Source organism: Hirundo rustica, chromosome 11 (genome assembly GCF_015227805.2).
Source record: "Hirundo rustica isolate bHirRus1 chromosome 11, bHirRus1.pri.v3, whole genome shotgun sequence".
In the NCBI taxonomy this organism is placed as follows: Eukaryota; Metazoa; Chordata; class Aves; order Passeriformes; family Hirundinidae; genus Hirundo; species Hirundo rustica.
The window spans coordinates 15,618,924-15,636,747 of NC_053460.1; the positions used below are offsets into that span (position 1 = coordinate 15,618,924).

At 37.1% G+C, this 17,824-nt stretch overlaps 1 long non-coding RNA gene across 13 annotated transcripts in view; it reads right to left on the bottom strand.

Moving 5' to 3' along the window:
* The window catches only part of LOC120758013 (uncharacterized), a 209,892-nt gene that overhangs the window by 49,572 nt on the left and 142,496 nt on the right, over positions 1-17,824 (bottom strand). For 7 of the 13 annotated variants that reach the window (XR_005702736.1, XR_005702743.1, XR_005702737.1 and 4 more), the window contains 4 exons: positions 15,965-16,197; positions 14,957-15,210; positions 12,857-12,968; positions 9,280-9,390 (listed from right to left, as the gene is read on the bottom strand). This is a non-coding gene — a long non-coding RNA (uncharacterized LOC120758013). The remainder of the gene's footprint in view (positions 1-9,279; positions 9,391-12,856; positions 12,969-14,956; positions 15,211-15,964; positions 16,198-17,824) is intronic. The other 6 variants (XR_005702740.1, XR_005702735.1, XR_009208225.1 and 3 more) reach the window with 4 other exon arrangements.

A 17,824-nucleotide genomic window follows, 5' to 3' on the forward strand; every position in this document is an offset into this window, starting at 1 on the left:
AAACAATTTTATATGTTCCCGTCAAGGAGAAATATCCCACACAACGAAGCAGACCTTGTGAAATAACATTTCACTTATCTGTTATGTCTTTCTGAACCTTTCCTAAGAACTATAATTCTCTAATCCCAGTATACAGCTGCATGTAGTTTTACTCCAAGAAATTTCTGTTCTCAGAGACCAGCAAACAAATGCAGACATACAGGTGAGGAAGGTTTCAATAGCAATATGTACACTATTCTATAACTTATTTTTCTTTCTTTTTCGTTACACCTAAAAGAGTTATTTCAATACCAGGCAATTTACAAGCACACGTAGAATCTGAAGAGGTCTTCAAAATACTTTGGAGAAAATAGATCATATACTCTAAGCCAAAAGTATATATCATTTTTATCTCTTAGGGGTTTTTTACATTTTTACTGGGTCTCAGTGATTTACTAGTATAAAATAAAACACAGAGCTATACTCTAGTTATGAAAACATGGCCAATATGAGAACAGAGAGAGCAGTAAAGTTTGAAACTACAGCGAATGCAGGGGATTTGAGCTAACATAGTACAACAATGAAGTTATTTTTCCAAACTTACCGGTATGCTTGCAATAAATATGGTAATCCAGTAAATTAAAAACCTGTTGCATTTACACATTTCTGTCCACACTTGTCAATCATTTTTCAACAGCAAATATTTCAAGACAGTGGTTATAACCTCTGCTAACAGAAAAGAACAGCCTGTTTTGGTGAAATAAAGTTGACATTTAATTTACTCTTGTAATTTAAGTTGTTCATTCATTGCTCTTGTGTGTTGACAGATAAGATTCCTTTAATGTTCTTGAGCAAAACAATAAATACAGTGTAGTTAAATTTTAGATGTGAAAACATTATGCTTTGTCTTGACAGCCCCACAGTTAGGCATAAAGTTATAATGTTCAAATAGTCTCTTCTGAGACTCTCCGTGTCATAAAACTTGTAGTCTTTCAAAGTGCGTATGCATCTGTCATTTGACTTTTCCTGGAATCAGAAATAGATGGATGCATCTATTCTTCATCTACAGATTGGAATTTATTTTCCTTCAGCCCCAGCTTCATGCTATGAATAGACACAGGTCTACCTGATAAAACAGGAAATTTTCCTTAACACAACCCAGGTCCGAGAGATAACTTCCATCTGCTCATCCAGGGGCCGCTCTGTCAGCCACCCCCACCACCCCAGACTGTCACTGCTGGGACTGAGGGCCCTTCACGGGGTGCTCCAGCGCCCCAGCAGATCCCCTGGGCTCCACACACCCACTCACAGCTACCAGAGCCTTCCTCACCAGCTCAGCCCAGGTTTCCCACTGCAGTCTCAGACCTCTGGGTCCTCTAAACAATGGAATGACAGAGCAGTAACAAAAAAACAGCCCAAGCTGGAGCCCCTGAGGAGGGACCCCAAAAAGGGAACTGTTGGACTTTTATCCTCTGTAGTCGAAAGCTCTGCAATCTGGGATGTTCCTGCTCAGCTCCTGCCCTGGTGTCCCTCACCCGGCTGTGCCACAGCTCCTGCCTGCGCTCACACCCAGACTCCACCTGCACCTGCTCTGAACGCATTCCTCAACAGCTGGTGGGCTGGCATTTTTTGTGGGGTTTTGCTATTGTTGGGGGCTTTTTTGTTTGTTAGTTTGTTTTTGTCTGTTTTTGGTGGGGTTTTTGTTTGTTTGTTTTTTTCAATAAAAGCAGCAGTTCAGAGAACTTGTTTCAAGAAAGCTAAATTCACTGCACACAGGGAAAGTTCTCCTTTTGGCCCTACTAACTCTGATGATATTTCACCCAGTGGTCTAGGAGTTATTTCTCTGATAATGAAGAAACTGATACATCCATCACACATTGGGCACATGAAGTAGATCAAGTTAAGCTTCAAAGCTTCATATACATCTACATCTATTTTTTGTACTTTAAAGATCTGATATATTCACTGTTTCTTGTTTAGCCCAGGAGATTAAGATCTTCACATTTCATAATCATAGCAGGTAACCTCTCCCATTTCCTACATTCTTGAACAGTAATTGTCTAATATCTACATTTGGCAGATTTGTCTTGAGATAAAATTGCATATTTAAAAAAGGACTTTTATGATGAGAATACATTCAGTGATATGGAAGCTACAAAGAAAACCCCAGATGGCTCAGACAATAATAAGATATAATATTAAATTTAGACCTTTCATCAAATGTCCTCGAATTCATACGAAGGTCCCTTTTCAGCTTTGTACTTTCCTCTTATTTTAAATGTTAATGGATTATCAAAATCATCAAATTCTGTCATATAATCCAGAATGCCTGCTCTTTTAACCACAGAAACTGAACTGCACAATTTCTGTACAGCCAGAACACTATATCAAATTGATCTGAAAAGAAGCAGACACCCTCAGCAACTACTGCAAAGGTACATATTAATTTTTTGGTGCATTATTAGGACAGATACCTCAGCACATTCATAATGGCCCTATTACTGCGTCCTCATTCTCTAAAAGCCGTTGTGGTTATATGATCTGCTATTTGAACCTCTGCAGGCTTCTGAGCAAAGGGAGCAAGGGATACTCTCAATCATCACAGCACACACCAAGGTGCTCAAACCACCATCAACATCCAGAGATGAAATCACCAATGCAAGAGCTCAGAGAACACTACTGCCTACTGCAAAATAGACAGAATTTCTAAGTTTAGGTATTGCACCTGCCTCTTTTCCTTCTACAAACACTGGTCAAAAAAATGTGTCATTGCAAAAGGAAAGTGGCCATAAACAACAGTGCCCCTCTGCTCTAAACACTATTGTTGAAAGAGGGCTTCAAGCTCAGTGAGAGCAGAATTGCACTTGGAGAAAGTCACAGGAAGCAAGCACAAGAGGAGGAAGGTGTGATAGGTCAAAGGAGCTTGTCCCATCCAAATTTAAGGGGAAAACAGACTAAGTATCCTAACATTTCACAGGAAGGGGGGGAAAAAAGAAAAAAGTGTCATTCTCTATGGCTCAGGTATTTTGTGTTTTTATGAGACCCCTGGGATGCAGGATCCAATAGTGGTCATTAGGCAGGCACAGCAGTTTCTATACATTTCCACAGATTAGCATATGGATCAGGCATGTAAAAGGGAAACTTGGCTCATGCTGTGTGATATCATGGACTGTTGAACCAGTATTTCAGAGCTATGAACAACCACAAGCAAACTGAGCAGGACTGGGTGCTCTGTCACTGTTCCTTGCCCTTGAGTTCTTCCTACCAAAACCCATACCCCACACCCAGCAAATGAAAGCAATCAACATGCCCTGCAGCCAAATACTGCCTTCAGAACCCATGTTTGTATCTAAAATCTGAACCAAACTCTTAATGATCCAGATAGTCTGCAAGAGTAAGAGGAAGAGCTCAAAAACACATGAACTTTTTTTGAGCAGAGTCAATAGGTTGGTAGCTAAAAAAGAAAGGAGCCAACTAAGTTCTGCTCCAAGCTGCTATAATTCACCTCCAACATCCAGAGAACACTACAAGGCAATTTCCTCCCTCTGTTTAACCAAGACTACCCTAAAAGATAATATTATTGCTAGTTCAAGATTCCTTAAACATACTTTGTTGCCACTAAAATATTGCATAAAAAGAATTACTGCAAAAAATGGTATGTCTTAAATTAAGCCAAAGGATCTCAGATTCTGAACAGTAATTATTTCTAATTTAGTATAAATCAAAAGAAACAGTAAACAAAGTATTTCTGAACAATAGAAAAAATTCTCTCTATGTCATCACAAACATTCAGCTTTCTTAGTGAGAAGCAGTATGTCTCTCCCTGAAAGGGGAAATTTCCCACTCTGCTAGAGAAATATTAGGACACCAAGGAGGTTTAGCAAATCCTGCTAGTTTCAACAACAGAAAAAAAAAGTATACCCTAAAGGGAGTCTTCCTTGCTCAGCATCTAAAGATTAGACCAAGAAGAAAAAACTAAGACAGAACTTGAAGGGTAGAAAATATGGCAGCTCTGTGTACCTACTCTGCATCTGTTTTCTATTAACTAATGCCACGTGAAAAAGCAAGGTTTAAATTGAAAATATAATCTGAGAGAGACACAAAATCTCTTCAATAAGATTTCCATTTTCATGATCAACATTGCCAGCACAGAACACAGACTCAAAATACAAACTTTCTCATTGGGCCAGCCCAGTGTAAATCATATCTCTTAACCCTTTTAATGCAAACATGACTGCCAGAAGTGCAGAGAGGCAGATATGAAATTTAGACATACTACCTGGGAAATATATTTTCTTTCTTTTATCTGCTAAATCTCAATCAGAAAATGCAGCAATTTCAATTAAAGTAGAACATAAAGCATATAAAACATGGGCTAATGCCTGAATTTCAAATGCAGCATGTGCCCTAAGACATTATATCATAATTCAGTCTTGCTTTTGTTCTGTCTAAATGTGTACTCACCAACAATAAAGGCAGGCTTTGTCACACAGGTGGAATCCTTGTCTCTCCACTCTCTTTGATTTGATCTCTTCCACTTCAAAGCTGGCATATTGCAAAACTTTTTTTTGCAAAGTTTACGCAGACTTTAAGTTCACTGCAGCGTGACCTTATAACTACAACATCTCTGAGCTCCTTGAGACATTGATCATGTCTACATCAATGTTTGTACAATACCCACTGTAACAGGGCATTGTCTAAGGCTGGGGACTCTAGGCAATATTGTAACATAAATATTAAATAATAATAAAGCTCTGTCAAGTCAGTGATCTGTGAACTACAGCAGGTTCACGTGATCGTGTATTATGGCTTAAAGGCAGCCCTCAGCAGCCATCATATAAAATCTCTATGGTCTAAAAAATACTTAAACAATGACTTACATACAACTCATTAAGTTAATAGGAATTACATATGCTCCAAACTTGTATATACACCAAAATTTATATTTGTACTATAGTTAAGAAACTTAAAGGGCTCATTTTCCCGTCGTTCTTATAAAAACCATCAAAGTCTGAAAACGTTCAGAGATACATACACACACTAATAAAATACAAATCAACAACAGGGTATCAAAACATTGAAATAGATTTTGATAAACTTTGGAAATACACTCTGCATTAACAGATAAGTATAATTATAAATTAGTTTAAAGTAGTAAGAGAGTTCCACATGAAGGTTCTCAAAATAGGGCTAAAATTGATTTTCCAGTTCATCCATTCCTAGTCAATAATTTTCACCCATGCCACAAGAGCTGTGTGGAGTGTTGGCACTAATATTCCTTTCTGGGAAAAATGCAAGTTGAGCTGCCTTACTTGGAAAAATGAGTTTTCACAGAGAGGTGACAACAAGGGGAAGAAAAAAGAAAATTACAAAGTTGAATTCAGAAAAACACTTATCTGGGTATCTCATTAATGAAAGGGGGGGGAACGAGACAAAAAAAAATGAGAAAACAAAACCAGAAGTACAGTGCAAAATACCAAAATGTAAAGCAAAAGCTCAACACGCTATCTGTCTTTAACTTGGCTATGTTGAGCCTCTTATACTTAAATGGGAACAAGACCTGCTACAAAGCAAGTGAAAAACCATTCACTTAAAACAGCCAAATGTGCCATTACCCCTTTATAAGACTAAATCAATTATGGCTAAACCTTCTGTGTTTTTATTTTCATGCCACTTCAGTTAAGCATAGACAATTTAAATGGCTTTGGAATGGGGGAGTACACGCTTCACTGTAAACTAAGGTATATCCCACTTTTTCCCCAACGTAAATTCCAGGGGTAGGTATTATGCAAAGATTTACACTCTTTATATGCAAAAGGACTCATAAATATATCAATAATTTTTAAAAGTCACTTTCAAAAGACTGCAGTTAGGAAAGTGCTACATATAACCTACTTAGAGGTATACCTAGTTATCAGTAAAAAAAAAAAAAGAAAAAAAAAATTACCTATTTCTAACAGATACCTAACACAGATACAGGAGAAACACATTAAACTAGACAGTTAAAAACTCTCTTGTAACTAATTAAAAGAATAAATTGAGCACTAATTAGCTTAAAATCTGAGCAACTCACCTGAGAGGTTTAAAAAAAGCTAAAGGCAAATCTAGATTTTTTAACAGAAGTATGCTAAAGACCACATATTGAAAGAGAAAAAAAATCCAAGTGTTTTAGATGCTTTATCTGGTGAGGAAAAGAAGCTGCCTCTCTAAAACATGCTCTGAAGAATGCTCTGAAAATGCAGTAGATGCTAAAAGTATTTCAGATGAAACAGCTGCTCTATTTCATGTTTCTTTCTATCATCATCAGGCATCTTATTTTTTTCCTTATTTCTGAAAATAAAAAGTTACTTCTGTTGACATTAAAAGCTTGATTTTACAAACTATTTAATGCACTCTAAGGATACTGTAAAAAGACAGTGGCATGCTGATGTGAGTTGTACAAAGGTCAGTGATTTGGAGGCTCTTTCAGACAATTTGCCAGGATTTTGGCATTTTGTAAGCACACATAGGACAGCTCTCCAGCAAGCTGACCTTGACAGTGAATTGGATAAATAAACCTTCAATTTACCCCCTCCAGCTCGATGCTAGCCCAGCTGATCCCTCTGGAGCCTTCACCTGTCCATATCGTTCAACTGCCTGCAACTTTCAACTGACGAACATCCCCAGCTTTACAGGTTCTGTGACAAACACCATCTAAAAGATAAGGCTTCTGAAAAGTCAAAGTCAATAGTGTTTCCATTGAAAATTTAATGCTGCTTCCATCTTTACCCATCATTCTTCCTACTGTTGCGTGTATCCCAGGAGGCACTTCAAGCAAAAGCACTACTCCATAACAGGTAATGACGTGGCATTTAATGATACTGTCCAAAGTGATCCAAGCCCATGGAAAGTAATGTGCACTCATGTACCAGATAAGCACAGCTGAATGTACTAGAACAGCAGTATCTCTCACTGCACTGTCACTAGATACAATGTGACATATGCTCTGCCATTGTACCTGGCTTTTCCTTTTACTTCCCCATCAGAGGAAAAGAGCATTTTCAGATACAGAGCACCAAAGTGTTAAGGGAATTCAGTAAAAGGTAGGATGGCAACATATCCGTAATTAAGTATTCACAGCCTCTTTAATACTTCAGTGCTCTTGGATTCACTACTAAAATCTGTGAATTATACCTCATTGAAGAATGTCCTTAATCGACTCTGACATGTTTTATTGGAGGCAGAAAAAATGTTTCAGTATGATAGATAAGGTTAAAAATGTTACTACTCTGATCATTTACTCTAGTGCCTTGCAAAAAACTCCAAAGCCAAAAACCATTTACATCATTCATCTGATGCAATGGAGAAAAAAAAAAAAGTGTTATCTGACAGCCCATTTTAGCTGATGGGACAAAGTGCACATTTTCAATTTTCTGACAAAGTTATGTTGTTTATGTAGATAAGAAGAAGAAAAAAAACACGACTGTGACATTTCTACCGCATGCCATAAGGATCTGAAATTCGAGTTAAACAGCAAAGTACCTTGAGACCACGCAGAGCAGAGCATGACAAACAAAAATCATTTTTATGGTTTCAAACCAAATAACATATTACATGTTTTCTACTGTAATAGCAGCACAGGGTTCTGAGGCAGCCCCAGAACGTTGCAGCAAAGCTCAGCATGACATCTCTATGCACGTGTGAGAACACTTCTCTCGCTGCAGCGGGACCACGAGGCACTTCAATAAAAGCCACTGAAATACTTTTAAGCAAACATTTTAACCGAGCTTTTCTCGTATTAATTTTGATACTCTCTAGATATCAATGGTTTCTGCTTGTACTATTCACTGCAAAAGGGACCAACAGGAATCTTATACATATTCAATTTCTATTATTAGTTTTATTAGAGTGATCCATGACTATGTGGGAAAGTTAGCAAAGAAAATAAATTGTTTAAACTCACCGCCAGAGATTTCTCCATGGAACAACACGACACTGGCAAAAAGAGAAGGCTACAAACTTAAATTCCTCAGGACAGGGAACATTAAGTTTTTAAATAAATAACCTTTGCTTTTAAAACTGGTGTGGATAGCCTGTATAAGAGATAGCATGGTTTAAGAGTCCCTGTTTTGCTTTTTCACCACTAAAATATGCATTTTCTTTTTCGGTTGTGCCAATAAAGCAAAATTACTAGAAGTATTTTTACTTACTATGTAACTGACAAGATGATTATTTCAGCCCAAATTAGGGAGAAGCAGTGTTTACCATAAATGTAAAATAATCCCATTCCAGTTCATTTTACTACTCATACACCTAAAGGTAAGCACACATTTACAGAACTGGCTCAATTACCTGAGGCTTGGTGGTACAAACCTAAATTACTAAGACATCTATGAGTTGAACCATTACCCATTAGAAACCAAAATGAAAACTTTCAAATAATTGGCTAAGACCCTAATTCTGCAGCATGGACAAGGCTTTAAATTAGTACCAGATGCTGGATTTTATTCTTTAAACAAGAGTTCTAAGGACAAAGATTCATCTTCCAAGACTACTCCTGCCTGCAGACAATATGACCCATCTTAATGAGGCTGCTGAATGCTTTATGAGCAATTCCATCCACTAGTTACTATATTCTGGCACCAAAATTGAAATATTCATTTTAAATCTTGCCATTAGGACAGTATTGCTCTCTGCCAAATTTCCAATGCCAATTCTTACATTCAATTGTGATTGAGTGTTCCTCCAGAACCAAACAGATAACAGCAAGGTCTGCCCACGCATCCTGTGTCATAACCAGCTCGTTAGGCTCCCTGTTCCCATAGACACTCTTCAGAAAAGAGACACTGGGAAAGCATTTTTCCATGACCCACTTATATCCATGCTATCCCTATCAGCTACCTATATCTCTGCTTATTTTTTTAATTATAAAAATCTTACTGAATAGAATGGTCCCACCTCTGAGAAGCAGAGAGGGGCATGAGAGACAAGGAGAATGGAGAACTCAGCGTTTATTTCAAAATTTTGAAGAAAAACATGGGTGCATGCTCAGGAAAATGTAAAAAATATACGATATAAGTTCATTTGCATGTCACACTAGGGTCTGTCAGTCACAAAATTATTTTACTATGATGCCATAAATAGACCCATGACGGGAAAAACATCAAAAAGGGCCATTAAAAAGGACATTTTTGGAAAACTACAATTTTAAAGGCACACATAATTTTGAGGAATATAGAACAAGCTTTCCTACTTTAAATTTTATTCTTGAAGTGTGTGCTTTAGAAGATCAATTGCTACCCATGAGAATGCTGCACAGACCTTTTCAGTGCTGAGACTGTGGCCAGGGGAGATACCAGGGAGCACAGCCAACCAAGTCTTCTCCAGATTAACTGTGGAGAGCAAAGCAAGAGGGTCTTTATCTCCTCTTTTCTGGAAGGGAGAGAAAAAAAAAACAAAAAAAACCACTACCCCATAGTAAAAAGAACGTTGAAGAACGCAGCAGAGACAGAGTCAGAATTCATGATCTGGAGCTTCCTAGAAAATCTTATGAAAACTTAGCACAAAGTTACAATTAAATCCAGAATATTTGACTTGAAATTTTATATTCTTGATTAATGAGTTTTTACATATCAAATTTTTCACCTCAGAATTAATAGATCATCTCTGTATCACTGCCATGCAGAGAATTTCATTCTTCTGTGCTTCAGTATCTTGAATCCCTTCTTTGCCTTTGAATTTTTTTTTGCTGCATAATAATTGCTTATCTTTCATACATTGTAGGGCTCAGAAGGGAGAGGAGAGGAGAGGAGAGGAGAGGAGAGGAGAGGAGAGGAGAGGAGAGGAGAGGAGAGGAGAGGAGAGGAGAGGAGAGGAGAGGAGAGGAGAGGAGAGGAGAGGAGAGGAGAGGAGAGGAGAGGATGAGGACTGAGGATGAGGAGAGGAGAGGAGAGGAGAGGAGAGGAGAGGAGAGGAGAGGAGAGGAGAGGAGAGGAGAGGAGAGGAGAGGAGAGGAGAGGAGAGGAGAGGAGAGGAGAGGAGAGGAGAGGAGAGGAGAGGAGAGGAGAGGAGAGGAGAGGAGAGGAGAGGAGAGGAGAGGAGAGGAGAGGAGAGGAGAGGAGAGGAGAAAAAAAAAAGAAAAAAGAAAAGAAAGAAAAGAAAAAAGAAAAGAAAGAAAATGTACTTTCCTTGTTATTAATTTTCAGACTGCTTTTTTTTATTTAAAGTAAGATGTTTTGTTTCCCAGGCAGTATGCATGCCTCGCTCTATGAAGTGTGAGGTGCAACTGCTGCCCTAACGCTGTGTGTGGCTGTGGCCTTAGAAGTCAAGGATAAAAGAAACAAAACTTTTTTTTTCTTTTTTTTCTTTTTTTTTTAAATTCTGAAGTGAAAAATCCATTTGATTTCTTTTGTTTATTGCTGCATTACTTAGGTAATTGCTTGAATTGAGTCAGACTGACGGCGGGGCTCTGGACCCTATGACTCCAGTCCTTTTGCTTTATTTATTAGTCTCACTTATTAAAAGAATGTCTTGGCTTATATGATGGGTACTATTCAAGCAGAAGTTAAATCACTTATATTTGCAGTCTAAGTCACTGACTCACAAAGGCTGAATATACCATGCTAAGTATTCACAAAAATGCTCTAAACCACGAAAATCATAAGCTCAGCCCTAAAAAATGAGATAGTTCAAAAAGGTCTGGGAAGATTTGTAAAACATTTAAGTGAACCAAGCCATAGCAACTGGTACACAGAAGTCATTCCACACAAAAAACGTAGCATCAACAGATATAAAATCTGGCCATGCTTGAGCAGTTCACATGCAAAATGACCTAATTTACACAGTGAATCCTAGGCAAAATTTAGCTTATCTTCTGCCTCTCAGAATGATCTAAAGACCTGTTATTTTAAACAGCATTTTTTTTCAGTATTTTCTAATATTCTTAATAGAAATCAAGCTCCTGGGGTCTTCTTTTTTGTGGTGATTCTGTGTAAAACAGAAGTATTTCACTATCTGTTACTCAAATGGTGCTGCTGTCTTCTAAAACTCAGGATGGCTAAAAATGGAACCCTCCATGAAAATATTAGGTTACAAGATAAGTTACAAAAGGAAGGGGCTTCATTCATTTTTTAAATTTTCATTGATGTTTTAACCTGATGGCCCAGGATAAAACTACACAGACAGAGTATTCAAGTAATTCATATGCCCAAACCTTAAACCTTGTCATAAAATTTGCCATTCTTTTCATCGTTAATATTCAACGTATTTGTTTTAATAAGCTATTCACATCCCCAACAACTTCAAAGAAAAGGAGTTGTGGTTAGAGTCATGTACTGAAAGACAAGACTCCTGGTTGATGTTTCTGGGTCCATATGTCCTTTCTGTCTTTGCCAGATTTCCAGGAGTAACTTCCTCACTCTGATTTTTCCCACTTTTAATGTTAGTTTCCCTTTCAGTCCTGTCCTGAGTTACACGTGGCCCTGGCACAAAGTGAGGTGCATTCCTGTAAGCCATTAGGGATATTCTTAGTGCTGCCTTTTTCCAGCCTATTAGTTTTTGTGCTAGTACCGTACTGGTTGCCTTTAGCAATGCACTGTTTTGGTGTATGACTTCTGTATTTGCTTGAGGCCACAACAGTATCAGTGTTCTGTGTCGTTTCCATTTTGTCTCAGGCAGCCCTTGCACTCACCTGAAATAAGTGTGGCCTTTTGCTACTGACAGCTGAGAACGTTAGTCCTTATTATGTGAAAAACATGATCCACCTGGATGTTTAAAGCCAGTAATTTAATTGTTTATTGGGAAAGCATGAAAGGAAGTGAGAGCCTGAGTGAGTTTCATGAGCTCTGTTATTAAACAGTGGTGTAGTTTATCAAGGTAAATAAATTCAAGTAAGACCTTCTCTGTTATTTTCGGATTATTTTCACCAGGCTACCAGGATAGCATCCTAGAAATTCTACAACTCTTCTGTTTCATTATGGAAGTGTTCAGTATTATCACACTCTTGATTTCATTTCCATTCTTTGCTAGTGACCAAACATCTCCCATAAAGCAAGTTTCTCAACTTACACTTCCCTTCTTCACAGCACCAATATTCTTCTCTCTCAACAATTAAATTCTCCTGAAAAGCTCATTTCCATTTGCACTGAGTGGCGTAGCATTTTCTAGTTGGCTCCTAGGCCCTAGACCAGATTATTTCCTCAGTACCACAAACTCTTCCATCAGTTGCCTTTTCTCTTTTGGCATCTCTTGCTGTCATTCCACACTAGAGTGCCCTCTCTTTAACAGCTCACGTAATAGATATTCTTCTACTGTATTTCATTTTACTTTTTTGTTACATTCTAAAATAATCTGAAAGGAGCATCAGCAGCTCACTGTCCACTAATCCTGTCTTGTACCCTGAAATTATATCTGCATTGTCCATAATCCTGGCAGAGGTCTCCAGCCCTCACAATGACCTACAGCACATGGCCTGAAGTCAATAATATACAAGATAAGGGCAAAACTTGTTCAATTACAACACCAAAGTATTCCTCTGCCTTTCTCAAAATATCTTCATTGTGCAGCTCACTGGCTTTACAAGTATATTGAAATTTCTGAGTGTGCTGCCTTCAAACTTCAATTACCATAATTTCATCTCATAATTAATAAAGTAAAAGTAGAAGCAGTAGTACTCCTGATTTACATAATTAGTAAAACCCATGCATGGTTCAAACAAAATACTGCAACCAAATTTTGAAACTTTATAGCATAAACCTAAGACCCTTAATCTATAATTAAATTTAAGATAGCTTGATTTTAAGGACACGGAATATTTTCCTAACAGGTGTAAAATTTATGTGTACAAAAATTCTATTAAAATACTGAGATACTACTGGAATATAAACAAAATGCTCCTTACCCAAGTGTGATGATTTCCATTGGAAATGCACATACAGAGCATTAATTAAATCCTCCTTTAGCACAACAACTCTAAAAAAGAAAGCTTTGAAGAGGGGTTTCACAGGCTTTTCCTGAAAAAGAAAACAGGAAAAAATAAAGTCTATAAATATATAAAATCTAAGCACACTCTTGCAAAACTGTAAAAGCCATTTTGACCACCTGGTCTCTAGAATAGATCTCAGGAAAACCAGGTGTGGACAAGTGTTCCACTTATGAAAAACTTTCCAAATAAGCCTTTCAGAGGACGTGGCTAAAGCTTTGTGGCCACAGTGTTATGGGGGGAAAACTGATGTGAAATCCCTCTTTTTGCCTGTTTAAGGCTATCTGTGGTTAAACCGCTTTTGAGAGATGACTACAGCATTAGTGCTGAAGAGCTTGGAGGTATTTCTTGCACAATGCAGGATTTTCACAGCAGAGCCATATCCCAGTTTCATAAGCCTAAAAAGGCAAAGGTGCATTCAGTAGCAAAAAAGTGCATTGCAACCCTAAAAAAGCATTATTTCAAGCCACTAGTCATTATCACATCCAAAATATTGTGTTTCTATTATAAAGAATTTTTTAAATTGAGTCATTCACTGCTAATTTTCTCCCCAGTGACAGTGACCCAAATTTCTCTTCAAAGTTACAGATGCTGAGTTACCACAGAATTCTTATTATTTTAATGTTACAATTATGCAGATGATAGTTTTCTTAGCAGAAAGATAAAGAGATTACTGAATTCTAAACCTGAGATAGAAACAAATTTCTTACTTTACATTGTGTCACCCTCACTCCACAGAAAGAGTGATTATTATCTGCAAGGGGGGAGCAGTAAAGCCCTCCAGAAGCAAGCCTTTCATAACTTCACCATTTTTCACAGGCAAGTATAATTATAGTTTTGCATAACCATCTAATGAGAGGAAGTCCTTTCTTGCAGTGTTAATAAAGGACCTTGCATAACATGTTAACAAAGCAATGGCACTCTATGTAGGTAATGTCATTGTGTAATTAGCATGCTCATAAGATGACTTAAGATTACAGTTTATCTGAATCTAATAACTGCCTATCAGCTGCTTTACCATTCTGTCTTTTTCAATATATCTTTCCTCATGAATGGTTTGAGTATCCATCCACTCAGTGCAGAAGCACAGAGGGAATAAAACAAGCGAGTAATGAAACAGAAACAAAAAACTGAGTTTGGGAGCCATGAAACGAATAAACATGGAAAAAACACAAATTTTTCTCATACCTAGACGTGTATTTTAGGACATGGTATCACAAATATCAGTCTTTGGTATTCATTTCTAGATGGTACAACACTTGAAATGATAGGAGAAAAGCTACTAGAAATTGTCCTAGTCATTTCATACATGGTATAAAAGTGGAGAGTGGGAAGAATTGGACAGTTCTCTACGCCACTTTACAGACTGCTTTCACAGGAAACTATCTTAGGTTAGAAACTCAAATTCAGTATTTACCAGCAGCCTGCATCAAGTCCTGGTTGCTACTCCTGTTCTGTAGCCATAGGCTCACAGGCAGAGTAAAGTAGAATTTATCAGTCTGGTAGTAGAGCTGGACTAAATCACCCTTCCAGTTCTCAGTTCTGCAACTTGGACCTCAGAAAGTGACAATAAAGAAATAACCAGTTGTGCAAGAACTCAGCTTAGAACAATGCAATGTTAATTCATGGATCCCCATAGAGAAAATCCCTTTCTATCCCTTTTTTCTCTATCAGACTCAAGAAAGAAAGCCAAGTGAATGACCAGTAGAGGATAACATAGGGTAAGTTTTGGCTTGGCATGTTCTTTATAATGTGTACATTTCAGAGCTGGAAGGGAGAGAAGGCACAGTTTTGGGGACCACAAATATATAAGTTCCTGAGGACAGTCAAGACCTTGATGAAGACAGAAATTAGGCAAAGAGCACTCTACATCTCCCAACTTAAAAACCATTACAAAATAATAAAAAATTACATGTAAGACTTTTCTTTTAAAAAACACAACAATAAAAAATGCATCCCCCTGAAGTAGTAACTGTAAAACAAATTAAGACATTTCCAAGTATTTGCTAACCTACTTACAGGCATCATTGCTCCCTTGGGCCTTTGTAGCCTTACACCTTCCTTAACGGACTAGCTGAATAGGTAAATGGGTTATATCAGGCCAGGAAATCAATGTGTATACTGTGTTCTCAGCCCCAGATGAGCTTGTCGAAGCCATTTTATTGTAGCTGGAGGAGCTGTATTGATCCCACCGTTAACTACTCGGAGGTGGCGAGCAATCCGATGAAGATGCGTCCTGCCGTCCATCCAAATGCTCTCTCCCCTCAATAGTCCTAACAGAGTTAAGTGTTTGCAGATTGAATTAATTTAATGTTTGCTTAATCAAAACTGACTACGCTGCAGCCTAAATTCTATTAATTACTAAAGGAATCGCACTAACGCTGTAACATGACATTAGGCTGGAAAGGGCTTTATTTTACTATGACGAGAAGGAGGAAGTGTTGGAGAGTGGAGGGATCACTCATGAGTTATTTTGTAAAAATATTTATTTTTTAATTTCACATTCCTGAAACAGAGAAAGTTCAGTCTTTTCTGCTGTTTTCTGAAATGGGGTTATTGTCAGCCAGCAAAATTTCCCTTTAGTGAATTGACAGGCACAGCAAGTTAACTTCATACTTGATGATGAGGAAGAAAGAAGTTGCAACATCCTCCAGATTTATTTATGCAACAAAAGTCTTCTCTTGAGTGAAACCAGATGCAACTTCTCTAATTTATTTCTATTTACTCCTAAGGTTAGCATAACGGTTTTCTTAAAGACAGTCAGAAGTAATTTCTCCTTCACCATCTAATAAGAAAAAAAAGTTGCCCAGATTTTCCACACAGGACAGCAACGGGCTACAGGTAAACTGAGATAATAAATAAAACAAGTACTGGTTGACACTAACTTAACTAAAATATTTTCATCAATATTTTCTAGGCATCAGCCTATGCACGTGCTGGATTTAAATGCCCATGGAACATTTTTCAGAGAAATACAAGATTTCCAGGTGACTTCCTTAGGAAAACTTAAAAAACAAGGATACATACATGATGTTTTGTTCTATCAGGTGTTCCTGATCATTTATAAATCCATCACATCAAGTATTTCACAGAGGGAAGGTCTCTCTTTAGTTGGGTATTTTTTGCTTTTTTTCCCAAAAGTAATTATTTCATACAACACTTCATGGTGCTGCAATTCTTAAACTAATTTTGGTGTTAAATTTTCTGTCTTCATTTGCAACACCAGGTGAGTTTGTTTTATTTTCCTCTTCTTAAATAGTCTATAGATGAAAAGAGTAAGTTTTGTAAGGGAACAAAATAATATTGTTTTGATTAATACAGCTTTTACAAAGCTGTATGCTTATAAAGCACACATTGAGTGTTAAATAACAAACAGTAGCCAACTGCACAGATTAGCTACACATGAAACATATGTCCTGGAACAATGATTTTGTTTCAAAGAGAAGAACACTCTATGCTCTTTTCTTACACCCTAATTTACCTTTTCAGTTATGCTATAAATATGTTCCTGATTACTAGCTTTGTTATGAAAAAAAGTTGAGATATTTTTTCTCACAGGCATAGACATCAGAACAAAATAATTATATGAAAAAAAATCTTTTCCTCTCATGGTCTTCATCACTATTATTTTAACTTAATGTCAGTCTTGACTTCAAGAGTGTCTAAGCGGCATTTTAATCTGAGAAATTTTGTGCAATTATATTAAACCACTGAACTTATTCCACCAAAAATAAAAGAAACATTACTCCAATAAACATTGTTCAGTAAGACCACCAATGCCCCACTACCTGTAGTGCAAAGCTAAAGCAGAACACAGAAAGGAAAGAACTTTCTAGAGCTAATCAGAAGGTAAAGAAAAAATAAGAACAGAGTCTGTAGACAACATTTACTTTGCACTTCAACAAGGGTCATAAACTGCATTTTCGGAATTTAGAAATTATTTCCCACTTCTGTTAAAAGTCTTTGCAATGACATCAGAAAGAGTTTTGCCAAAAAAATTTTGGTGTAGCCATTACTTGTGTTTTACAGGAATTGAACCACGAATTCAAAACTACCTGAATGCTAAACACTGGCTGAAACATTCTGAAAGTCAAACTTATTCCCAAACCTGTTCATAAAAAGGGGTTCAACTTTGAGCCATATTTGAAAAGGATTCCTTTGGAGTTGCTGAACATTCTCCTGCATCAAATCTTCATTAAAAATTCCAAAGCAGAAAAATTTTAAACATAGCCAAAAAATATTTAATATAAATAACCAAAAAAAAAACCCCAATAACAAAAAACCTGCAAAATAAGATTGTCTCATCTGAGAGCAAACAGGACAATTTTCTGAATCATGTACTTATGAAACATAATTTCTTCCCTCCATACTTTGCCTATTACCAGGATTATTGATGTGGACAGTCCTTCAAGAACAGGATCCTTTTCAACTTAAAAACTGTTATCTTATCAAATATCATAAATGAGTTTGAGGAAAAGAAAGAAAACTGTGTGGTTGTTACAAGAATTATAACTGATGAGTGAAGGTGCTAAAAATGCTGATACATTTTGAGGCTACTGTAAGCATTTCTACTGTACTTAAATTTCAGCTCATATTTATTTAAAGCAAACCAAAATTCTCATCCTGCTTCTCAGATAAGAACATTCCTTTTGCTAAATGATCATTTTCCATTGAAGTGTAATGTTTGAAATCTGCATTTCATGTCAGAGGTGGCTGATCTGCAGAGGGAGCAGTGAAACCTAGCGTAATGAAATATTGTTTTTTACAAGCCATACTTTTGCACAGCATCAAGATCATTCTGGGTTAAAACACCAATAAAATCAGAAATCCTCATTACAATTGAGTCAAACACGTCAAAATGCATTTTACCTTAATCAAACTACCCTG